Genomic DNA, 13221 nt, shown 5'->3' on the forward strand with positions numbered 1-13221 from the left:
CCTATCATGTAGTTTAATATGTTCTATTGTTTGTACCTTTTTTGACAGTGTGTGATCCTTTTTCTTTGGTTCGGTGTTTTTGCCTCGCTGTGAGTTTTACGCCTATACGGTTTTAGTAAGGCCTTACTATACTCTTGTATGTTTCTCCTGTTTTATGAACAAATAGTTAAAACTGTTCTATCCACCTGCCAATCTACAGTGCTCCACCATCGTAGACTTGGCATAAACAGCAGTAACAACACTACTAACCGAATCGAAAACAATTTGAAATGAAACCAGTTGATCTGTGATTGAAAGAATTTGAGTGGAAGGATTGAGAGACGGCTTACAAAGACCAAACATTAGACCTAGACACCCCTCTGCCATTTGTACAGATTAGAACCAAGTTCAAAGAACGCCAAAAAGAAGCCAGAATAGAAGGCAAATCCACAAAAGGCTTATTGTTTTCCAATGATTTTAATTTGGTTCTAACGAATTAGATGAATTCAGTCTTTTCCATGGACGTCAAAGCTGAAAGAAATGACACCAAAGGTCAATTCCACTTGCTTGACCTTGACTATAACCAAAATGAGTTGGACGTTGGTGTGGACAGAATGCATGGACATTCCATTTATGATATTAAACTAAATTCCATTTGCTTTTGCGTAAAGAGCAAGGCATGTATTTAAGAGCTAAATATGTTTTTTATCTTGATCGACTTCCCATTTGTACAATCTTACTGTTGAATTGGGATATTTTGAAAAGTGTATCGGCATGCCATTTGTAGAAGAACCAACTTGAATTTACTGACTATTTTCAGCTAAATTCTACAGCCAATAGAAAGGGTTATAAATAAAAAGAAGTAAACTGAAGAGGATGAGGTGTTGTAGAGAGAATACTTGTATAATGAAACGAAGGCGTCCCCTGCCACTCTGTCAGTATGTATGAAAGCATGACACCAATTTATGAACTTATGCTCATCTTCATTGCTTATTGTCAAAAACTCTTCGGCATTTCATCAAACGCCTTGTGGGCGTCCTTCACAATGACCCAAAAAAAATGAGGTTGAGTACAACTCATTTTGGGTCTGAGAATATTTAATTGAATTTAGATTCTCAGACCCAAATAAGGATTTGTTGGTTGTTTGCAGTGTATTGGTACACATTGGCGGGGTGCATGGTGGACATTGCTAGGCCTTTATCAGGCTGATGTTTTCCGATCATTGGTACGCATCTGGTTCTCATTTTTCTGTCATGCATCCGCTGAAATGTGCAGACAACTTTTGCATTTGTGGACAACTTAAATTTGATTGTCATGATTTTACTACATCAATCCTAGTTGTGGTTTTACATTAATTCAGAAAGTTTCAGAAGCATGTAGGACACAGAGTGGGTAACGTAGGTTGCTAATCATCGCTGAGCATTATTCTGTTACCATGCCATTAAGATTTATGTTTCTCATAAACAAATTTGATGATGAGAGGGTAACCAAAGACGATATAGAGAGGGCACTGGAGGAGCAGTGTGGTGGTGAAGAAGATGTATTTCTTATTCTGCATGCACAATTGCATCTGTTTTTGCTGCTTAAATGTATTCAGTAAAATGTTAACCCTGAAGTTCTAGTCCTTTCTCATGCTTCGACAGCTACCCTAGACAAACCCTGGGTTTAACACTCCTTTCAAATTTACAAAATATTCACACGCTTACATGCTGGTGTACGTAAGTGAAACTGACAAGGACAAAATACTCTGTATGTATGTCTATGTATAATCTGGTGTACATGGGTTTAATAACACTCCTTTCAAATGAACTGAATGTATCCATAATCTGGTGTACATGCACGTGCTTGCTGCATATGTTCATTGGCATTATAGACTTTAAGGGGTGTATTTATAGGGGAGGGAGGGAGGGAAAATAACTACTTTTGTTGTGCTGGTACATTCTATATCCTGAATAATGTTCATACTAGCATTGCTGGGTGGGTGGAATGTGAAGTGAACAGAGTCAGACCCAAAACTTATAATGCTATAGTTTCCGTTCATTCATTTGACTTCTAGTTGAGAACATCCTTGCTTTTGCAGTATGGAAAAGTTGTGCAAGCTCTAAGAAGAGGCGACCTCCGACTTCTTCGGCATGCTTTTCAAGAGCATGAAGACAGGTATGAATTGCTTTCATTGTGAAAAGCTGGAGATTGTACTGCATTTTCTATGAGATACTAATTTATTTGAAATATATCAGGTTCTTTAGGTTTGCTGTATATCTTGTCCTAGAGAAGCTAGAACTTCAGGTCTATCAGAGATTGTTGAAAAAAGATGCAAGTTCCCAAGCAACTATAAATCCGCCCTCTGACAGTATAATTTCTCTGAAGATTCAATTCATGATGATGCTTTCTTCATTGTGCAGTTATATTATCCAAAAGCAGAAGGACCCAAGCAAAGCTCACCAGCTGAAGTTGGAAGTAATTGTCAAAGCATTGAAATGGTCATTGATGTGGATGAGGTACTTGCTCTGCTGTCCCTTTCAATCTTGTTTTATTTCCAGTTTCTGTTGTTGATAGGCTATTTAATCAAATATCTGGTCAAATTTGTAGGTGGAGGGCATAATGGCGATGCTAATACACAAAAGTCTGCTGAAGGGATACTTTGCACACAAGAGTAAAGTTGTGGTTTTAAGCAAGCACTGATATCCAACTCTTATGCAAGTCCATAACAATAAATTATACTCTGCTAGTATTATTAACTTGAAAGACTCTAAAATATAGTTGAATAAACATAACAGAATTAGAAAAGAACTAGAACAGTATTAGCTTTACCAATCATCCATGGGGTTTGCTGTTCCTTTTTTCCATGTACACCGTCATTGTGATATAAATTCTATCCTTGTACCATCCGATAATTTTAGGTTGCCATACTAACATAATAAAATTCTAGGTTTCTGATACCATTAGTTTTCTCACTTTCTTTGTCACTGGAGAATTGGAGATACCAGGATCTTGAGACTTGAGTAGTCCCATCTTTGGGGGATTTCAGTGTTAGCAGTGGTCCGGAAAGTTCAAATTTCTATTTATGCAGAGGAATTAAAACTATGAAGTTAGAATTCTTCCTGACAATTATTTTATGATTAGTCCAACGCTTCTGCCTGTCATGATGATGAAATAATAAATTTATCTCAGATTTTCCATGCAATGTTATCTTTATTTTTCTGAAAGGCTAGTGTTATGTTTCTGCTCTGACCTACTGTATTGTACAGAAATATATATGCAAACCTAGTGGCTAATAAGTGGTTGATGATTTGGCCTTTTGACATTTACTTTGGTTGCTTTATCTGAAGTTGTCAACTAATTTGCTAAAACACTCAAAACGGTATTAGTTTGTTAAATTAAGCTACGTTAATATTTGCATGAAGCCCTTTTTCTTCTTCATGGTAAAGATGGTAATTTTGAAGGGACACTGAACTTTCCTACAAGAACTAGTTTCTTGTTCATCAGCAAAAACAAGAAGAAGCATTCTAAAGTCTTGAAATTAGGGAGGTTTGAGCTCAACAGGGATGAACTGGTGGCTGTTAAAACTCAATTCAAGAAAGAGATAAGTGAAGTAAAGAAACCAGTTTGGTATAGATCTTTAGTTTTTGTGCATTTCTATGAGCTGCAAAATATTTATACATCTCTAAACTCCACCTGCCTGCACCCTCTTTTTTTTTTCTTTCACATATGTAGACATGATATTGTTTGTTTCCAACATTAAGTATATCAGAAAGGGTTAGTATGAGTCTTCCATTTCCCGCAGGGTAGCTATATTGAAACAATAAGCAAAGAAAATAGAAATTAGAGCTGATCTATTGGAAGTTGTAGATGCTTTCACTAAGAAGCATGAACGCATATTACTTGACACACAGGACTAGGTTGACAACTATTCTCAAGAGTCGTCTGAACATCCGCTAAACTAGATGACAACTTGGTTTGAATGAACATCAACTGACCATTCAGGTAATGAAGAAATATACAGGGAATAGTTTAACCATCTTAAGCCTCAGCATCTGATGCCAAGTATGCCTTGCTTATAATTAATTACTCCTTTTATCCCTCACTCTTTCCCTTTGTTTTTTTCCCACTATATAATAGTAATTAACCATATACTCGGATACTCAGTTTGTATATAAAGATGCACTTAAAACAAATTTTCTACACAAGAACAGTTTCCTTTTCTTCCTGGACATTCTTCTCTTTGATAAAACGGACAAAAAGGCCGGTGCCAGTGGAGTTGCACTCTGACAGTCTTTCATAGTTTCATTCCATTGAGGAACTTTAACTGTTTGGTTAATTTTTCCATTTTTTCTGTCTGTTTTATTCCACTTGGTTTTTGTCCATTACTGCTTGGCTGATTGGTTTTCTTAGTCTTGGATGTTGAATGATTGTGATGGTAGCATTGAATGGTCTTATAATCTGATCCGAAAGAGTTGTTATTATTAGATAGTGAATTATATTACCTTGTTTTTGGGTTTGAATTATTCCTAAAGAATAGTTATATATATATATATATATATATATATATATATATTGTTATAAACTAGAGAATTAGAGAGAGATAGAAGAGAGAAACAGAGTATGGAGGAGGTAGAAGTGTCTATTTTATTCTCATTAGACCCCTTTATATAGGAGTAGTGTTTACATCATAAGGACATAACTAATGAGTATTTACAGTGGACAACCACATTTATATAATATTTATAACACTCCCCCTTGGATGTCCACCACTAAATGATATGGTGTTGGACGCGCTTAATGTTGCCTCGTCAAAAACCTTGCCAGGTAACAAAACCCAGTGGGACAAAAACAACCCTGGTCGAAGGAGAAAAAGAGTTCAACGCGCATACGTCCTAGGTAGCATAATTTTGAATGCTCCCCCTGATGAGAATCTCCCCTTGATTGTTGCAAGCTTCAGTCATGTATGTAATAAAATACATGCACCATGTATATTAGATATGGTGTGTCGATCACATAGGTGAGACCATGTGTACTTTGCATAAAGGGGACTCATCATGAATTACAATTCCTGCAAAACTTAGGGCATTACCAATAAAACTATAATGTTCTTAATGAATCTTACCTGACATGATAAGAGTAGAACCATTTTCATTTGCTCAAATTATAGATAAAGATATTAGTTAAAGAATAACAATATAAAGGAACAACAACTGACACATTTACCTTTATCCGAGCATTGAAATTCAAGTATGGCATAATTAGCCATAAATATCAATTTGTGTAATTTATAATTTCATATAGGCTCAATATGAGCTCTAGACAAATTCATAACTTCGCGAAAGTTAGAATATGTTGCAACATTGTGAGCATGATTCGAATTCGATTTCTTAGTCTTGTCATAGTACTCATTGAGGCAATAAGTCACTTTGACCATAATTGAATGAGTATGTATGAGCTTTAGACTTTTGATTCCATGAGTGAGCTTTAAGCTCATTCATTCATGGACTTGCCTTTGGCAATATGAATCGGTCAAGGATTTGATTAAGCAATATGCTTATAATGACACATAGGATTTGGGAATTTGCTTTTAGCAATTTCCTTTAAGATCTTCATATTAGCCAAGACAACATGCCATAAGTCTCTCGTCAATATAACACTGTACTTATAGAAAAGTTGTCGCTTGGAGAAGAATGATAAGTCCCATGTCTCTCTAAAGAGACTTGTGTCATAGTGATTTTAATTCACTAGAATGAACACCCTCTTATATTTTAGGGGTTATAAAGTCCAAATATTTCATCATGTTTCCAATAATCAAATTCATTGGAATTGCCTCTTTCCAATTTGGCCAATATTATAATTTGTCGATGTACACATCGAAACGTGGTATAGTATACAGCCCCTGATGATTTTCAGTAGCGCTACTATAGATGAGATATCATCAAATTTCGATCTCACACATTTATATATGCATGCATTAGCTATAATAAGCTTTGTTGATATCAAGTACTCATTCCTCTTTTAGGAATATATTGTCTCTTTAGGACAAATTAATTAGAGAATGTGGATCTTTGTATAACCTCATGAAGAGTGTTATAGGGCTTGTATAATATTCCTTTAAAGGGAGATTAAAACATTGGACTTAGTGGATATATCCCACATAATTCACGCCGTTACATTAGTCTTTCCTCCCCCTAACGGCGGGAAGACTATCAGATTTGACCACACAAAAATATGTGTTCATAAATATTGGATTGAAAATCTATTGGTGGGTGGCGGGCCCAAACCAATTTTTAGGTCAAGAAGATAATGAATTGAGATTTTTTCTCAAAATTAAAATGAGACATGGTGAATAGATATTACACACCAATTCATGTCGTTTTTCATAAACGATATTGCTCCTTCTAATGGCGGGAGGATTGTCCCATTAAAGTGACAACTCGCCAATATGCGATAAATTATAATATCCTCGTTAGGAAAGTTTGCAATATGTAGAGTATGTATGTAGATGAGTCTACATGACATAATAATGACACATTAGTCACGCCAAAATAAATTTATTTGGCTCAATGAAATTTTTAATTCATGATATAGTATACAGTGGTATACTCATAGTTGATTAATACAACTTAATTTAGGTGAAAATTTCATCACCAATATATGCAGTGGTATTCCATATATGTAACATAATATGAGCTCAATTGGAGTCGGCCATCAATCAAGATCTGCAGCTCTTGAGATGATTGTTACCTTAGCTTTTGGAAGCATCAATTGTGAAAAATTATCAACAATTGCAATGGATCATGTCCATAGTTGCATTATATGCATGCAAGACAACTATGTTTGTCATTATATTTATCATGAACATTCATGGTTCAAATTGAATTTATTAATGAACACGTTGTTCATATTATTGTTTGACACTGAAAACAAATGTCAAAATTATATACTCAAATTTGAGTCTGGGACAGCTGTCCATATGGGTATAAGCATATACTCCAATAATAATAGATTTAGGGACCATAGTCCTCATACTCAAAACATTTGGTTTGAGTCTTCACAATTAGAAGCATGTTCTAAAAATAGAGTGAACAGAGGCTCACATGTACTCATAAAGAGAAGGGACAAAGGTCCTGACATAATTGGAGATCAAGAAACAAGAGGTTTCGATTTATTTGATTGTATAACAATCAGTGGAGGAATTTTAAGTCCACATGTAATTGGATCAAGAAACATGTAGTTTCGATCTCATTATAAAGTGACAATTTTATATTAAATTATCAGATAAGATAATAAGAGGAAATTAAATTGAAGTTGTCAAACTCATGAAAATACATACCTCGATTTTGTTGAAAATATAATTGATATTTTTAATACCAATATGTGAGTACCATATGCCAAAATAGAGATAGATTCATTTAGAGTCAATAATTGAAACATGCATTAATATAACATTATAACAAAATAATCAATAAAACTGTTGTAGTCTAATTGGTTAGGATATTTGGTTCGCATCCAAAAAGACCTGGGTTCAAGTCCCAGCGATGGAAAAATAAATTTTGTTATTTTTTTCACAAACCACATAATCATATGAGGTAGATATGACAAAAATAATCATAAATAATAAATGTTCATTATGATCACATAAAATAAATAACTATGGTAAGTATCAAATAATGATAATAGAATAATAATAAAATGAGTTATTAATAACAATAACTACTAGATAATGACAATTAAAAACATTATCATGATAATTGTAGCTCTTGCAACAAATACTCATGACAAATTCAGTTATGAAAGAATTGTAATAAAGGTAATTTAAACATAATAAATATGATTAAACAGATAATGATAATACAACATAATTACGTTTAATCGGTGCCAAAGCATAGGCTTAAAATGACTAAACAAAATAAATAGAGACAAAAAAAACGGCCTAAACATAGGCTTAAAATTTATTGGTGTCAAGAAAATTGGCGCTGATCATGTCATCAACATGTTTTTCCATTGTCGACAAAAAAATCAGAGACTTTGAACTTGTTATCTTCACTGACAGATTCTCCACATAATTTTAGTTGGGAGGTAATCATATGTTTAGCGGAATTGAAAATCAGTGACAGATTTAAAGTTCTGAAGGCGCAAAATGCGTCCATTCATATCGTGCTCTAGATAGAACAATGGTTTTCTGGTGAACAAATCGATCAGCCAATGCTTGCCAAATCTCAAGTGGATCTTTCACAGTAAGGTAATCATCTTTTAGGATCTTATCAAGATGATAAAGCAAGAAAATCATAGGTTTGGCGGGCTCTTGCACAGATGACTAATTGTCAACTTTGATGGCATTTCCAAGGTTTTTAGCCATAAGGTAAATTTCAGCATCAAATAGTTCTTGCCAGAAATTTTAAGAGGATCAAAATCCAATTTTGTTAGATGCTTCATCTTTCTACAAACAGAAAAGATGAGATATATTAGGATCCATAATTATTAGAACAATATGTTCTATGAAAAATTCATATACGAAACAAAGGTTTCGAAGAGTTCATAAATATGAACAATGGATCCCATAGGGAACACACGAGAAAAACATTCGTGTGATGTCTATAGAACCATAGGTTCTAAGACTACTCGGTCAGAGGACTCGAGTCTTGAGCAATGGAACATGTAGTTCTCATTGTCGCATATGAAATATAAATTTCAACAATTAGATTATATAAAAGATACATACAAATATATGTAAATGATCGCATAAAGAAAATTGATATTCATCTATAGAGAAAAATAGAAACTCATAGATCATTTGCCTCGGTATAAGCAACTATGTTGCACCATAAGACTTGCAGATCATCATGGAGTTCAAAGAAGAAGAAGAAGAAGAAGAAAAATAAGAGCAAATTCGTGCTGATAACGTGTTATAAACTAGAGAATTAGAGAGAGATAGAAGAGAGAAACAGAGTAGGGAGGAGGTAGAAGTGTCTATTTTATTCTCATTAGACCCCTTTATATAGGAGTAGTGTTTACATCATAAGGACATAACTAATGAGTATTTACAGTGGACAACCACATTTATATAATATTTATAACATATATATATATATATATATATATATATACAGGCTGGTTCTGAAGCGGACGTCCGCACTTCGCTAAAGTGCTAACGCAGGCGCTGCAGCCCAGCTCAGGCGTCGACGGCGGAGCGAATCGGGCCGGAAGGAGGCCGGAAGCATCCTAGACGGCTTCTGGGCACCGTTCGAGGTTGGAGGAGGTCGGGGTTGCCGGTTTCTGGGCAGCCACCTCACCTGCAACTGCAGGTTCTGTGCAGCACCTGAAAACCCGTCGCCGGCGACTCCACTCAACCGCAGACCCCTCCGCACGGGGGTCTCCCTCCGGCAAGCAGCGTCGCGCCGTCGTGGCCTGAGTTGGGCTGCAGTGTCGTCGTCCGCACTTCAGCGAAAGTGCGGACGTCCTCTTTGGAACGCGTCCGTATATATATATATATATATATATATATATATATATATATATATATACACACACACAGATCCTATCTAGAGCGGAGCTCCGCTTTGAAATTAATCATGTGAAGTTCGAGTTTTTGGTCACTTTTCAGTCGCATATCCACATCTCGACCGTTCAGTTTTTAGGTACTAGTGTATAGATCATCTCTGGAAATTTTCAGCCAAAATGATGATCGTTAAGGCATTGATAACTGCCTTAAAGCTAGTACGGTTCAGGTTGACAGATTCAGTCCATCCATTGGTTTAAGCGAGTTGGATAACTTAACTATCATCAATTTGGCTGAAAATTTGCAGAGATGATCTATACACTAATACCTAAAAACTGAACGGTCGAGATGTGGATATACGACCGAAAAGTGACCGAAAACTCGAACTTCACAAGTTAATTTCAAAGCGGAGCTCCGCTCTGGATAGGATCTATGTATATATATATATATATATATATATATATATATCTTCATGTTTTGACTATACTTCTAGTAGTGGCCCTGTTCTGCATTTGTTAATAAACATATGGTTTTTAAATGATAGTACATGTGTTCTGTTTAGTAGATTTATTGGGTCTGGGATTTTATATACATGTGGAGAGAATATCATCATTTGTAGTGTTAGCAAGAACCAAAAGGAAAGTGAATAGAATTAGGCAAATGGATTTCATGTAGTGTTTCAAAAGCATTCCTAAAGTTAATGGTAAATAGACTTGTTTCTCTCAGCTGGAAAACATATCATGCAGCGTTCTTTTGTCTGACAATGCTCTTACCTGTTACAATGACTCGCACATTCAACTGAACTCTAAGTTCAAAGTTATCCTTTTTTAAACGCCCATTTTGGAGACATTGTGACATTTTGTGCCTCTCTATCATTTTATCTATTTGCTTGTCAAGCTTATGGTTCGTTGCTGTTTTCAACTTTTCATTTAGGGTCATAAAGAATGGCTTGCAGAGGTTCAATTTCTTGGTGTGTTAAATCACCCAAATCTAGCAAAGCTTCTAGGATATTGCTCTATAGATGGAGAAAGAGGGATCCAACGGCTATTGGTATGTGAATATATGCCTAATAGGAGCTTAGAAGATCATCTTTTCAACAGGGTTTTGAACCCTCTTCCTTGGATCACGAGGTTACAAATAATGCTTGGTGCTGCTCAAGCTCGGATTGGCTTATCTACACGAGGGACTGGAAGTCCAGGTGAATATAGTTTTCATTTATTTGACCTATGTGTGACCATACATTTCCTTTGAGTTTGTTTGGAATGTAGAACTACCATATCATGTGAACATGTGACTCATCTATGTGAATTTGACCAATGGAATACCAAATCAATATAACGACCTGCTTAAGCTAGTGAAGTATTAGAAGTAGGACTAGGAATGTAGCAACTACTTATTACGTCATACATCTTTTACTTGTTTGCTGCATTTATAGTGGCATCTCTGGTTTTGGAACTTAAATTGTATCTGCTAATAATATAATTGCCTTCAGTTACATACATTGTTGGACATTGTCACTTCAGTAACTGTCCATAATCTTGATGTATTCTGTTCTCTAAAAGCTTTAGCTGTTGGGACCCTGTGGTTGTGTCACATAGTATAAGAGTTCTTGAGTTCAAAACCTTCAAATGACAATGCACTCTTCTTTGCTGTCTAGTACAAATCGAAATTGGACATAAAACTTGGGAGTAATATAAAAGAAGCATGAACTAAATTATCATTGTGTAATTTCTGCGCGTTAATAGGTACCCACTGTTTACTTCAACACACTAGTCCCCTGATCTTGTTCTTCCATTGCTGTAGCTGAAAGTCAATTAAGGGGAAAAATTTTAATTCTCGCTACTTAAAAATGCTTTCTGTGCTTTAATGTTAATGTTATAATACTACATCATAGATTTGGTTCAGCTCTGCTTGTGAGCCTGAAACAAAAGCTGTCTTCTATTTTTGCTTCTGCCCATCAATATCCAAATGCTAAAGAGTGTATTTAAGGATGGTAGATAATGGCTTACCTCGCATGGTAGCTCTTTATTTGTTTGAAGACAAGAATTTTTATGTACTTTGTTGAACCTTTTTTGTTGCATTGTTTGAATAGGTGATATATCGAGATTTCAAATCCTCCAATTTGCTCTTGGATGAGGACTTTAAGCCGAAGCACTCAGACTTTGGGCTTGCTAGATAAGGGCCAAAGGGTGACCGTACTTATGTATCGACAGCAGTAAGTAGATAATAGATGACTTATTTTATTACTACCCCAAGTTCTTTTAGAAATCAATGTCAACTTCATTTGGAGGTTGGCAGAATCTTGTTTAAATTGCAATATTGAGAGGACAATTGGTATTAGTTATTATTCGCCTTTCTGATTCTTTGCTTCTATTTAACATTTTCCCTGGTTCATATTGTATTTGCTTTTGTTACCGGGTGGTAGGGACTCATGGATATGCTGCCCCAGAGTATGTTGAAACAGGCCATCTTTATTGGGTTAGACAGTACCCTGCAGACAGTAAAAAGTTCAGCATGATAATAGATCCGCTCCTGAGAGACCAGTAATCGCCAAGCTGGCAGATAGCTGCCAAAAACAAGAATGCAAAAGACCGGCCAACAATGAATCAGGTAGTAGAGATCTTGAAGCAAGCTATACAAGATTCACAAAAGGGTACCAACTCTGTAAATAACAATTATTGATCTGCATAAATGAGTTCTTGATTTTATTATAAATATAACAAAAGTTTGGAAAAAGGAGAATGCACTACTACAAATCTTTTAATAAACATCACTTAAAAGATATCGGTTGAGAAGAAAACTGATGTCTTAAAAATTTAGACATCGAATTTGATATTTTCTGATGTCTATTAAGAATATAGACATCAGTTCTTATAAGACCTGATATTATTTTATTATTTTGAAATATTGTGAACAGATAAGATAAGGCTAAGCTGCAGATTCAACTAAGTATTGGAAAAAACAAAAAGATTGAGGAATAGCGGGAAATGGGGAACCGCTAGTACCGATGCTTTATCCTTTTCCTTTTGTTTTGTTTTGTTATTTTTTTTATATATTTTTTTTTATCTACCTCCAAGCACATCTTCATATTTTCAGAGTATCATCTATCATCTCAAAACAAAACGAAATTTTTTGAAAAATAAAAAGAGTTCGCGCGAACATGGAGTCTCTCGCTCACAAACTGATTTTCTTCCCAAATTTTCGGCTTCTCTCTCAATATTCCTCGTCGTGCTTCAGTACTTTGCTCTTCACAAAACTCCTGGTATGTCTTTCACGAAGCCCAAACAATGAGCGGTCTCCGGAACAACCTACTGTGAAATTAGAGTTCATGCAAGAACAAGAATTGAAGGATTGGGTGAGTTCCTATCATTCTTAATTTCAGTTGGAGCTTTTGTTTCATATCTGCTGAAGCTTAATTTTTCAGTTTCTTTTCCAATTCTTCGGTTATCAAATTTGGATTGTATGAGTTCTTCTCCAATTTCTGTTTCTTTATTGTGATTGTGCTATATAGGCTAGTTTTAGTGTTTAATGGGTTAAAAGCAGGAAGCTTTTGTAATCATGATTTAAACGATGGTTTCAGCTTGTGGGTAAAGGCTATGAAATCTTCAAAGTCTGTGATAGCACCTGCCAGATTCTTGGCTCTTTTATGCGTGAGTCATATATGGACTTCTGTATGATATGCTTCTATACTTGCTTGTTTGATTGTTTAATTAAAATTATTAAATATGTTTGGAGATTTAATTGTTTCCAATTATTGA

The 13221-nt window shown here is 35.2% G+C and overlaps 1 non-coding gene and 1 pseudogene across 1 annotated transcript; both read left to right on the plus strand.

The window, feature by feature from the left end:
* The first annotated feature begins 1930 nt into the window (after window positions 1–1930).
* LOC112175212 lies at window positions 1931–12010 on the plus strand (annotated as a pseudogene).
* Window positions 7435–7508, plus strand: TRNAA-CGC. The gene has a single exon. It is a non-coding gene; the product is annotated as a tRNA-Ala (tRNA).
* Window positions 12011–13221: the final 1211 nt, after the last annotated feature.

Source organism: Rosa chinensis, chromosome 7 (genome assembly GCF_002994745.2).
Source record: "Rosa chinensis cultivar Old Blush chromosome 7, RchiOBHm-V2, whole genome shotgun sequence".
In the NCBI taxonomy this organism is placed as follows: domain Eukaryota; kingdom Viridiplantae; phylum Streptophyta; class Magnoliopsida; order Rosales; family Rosaceae; genus Rosa; species Rosa chinensis.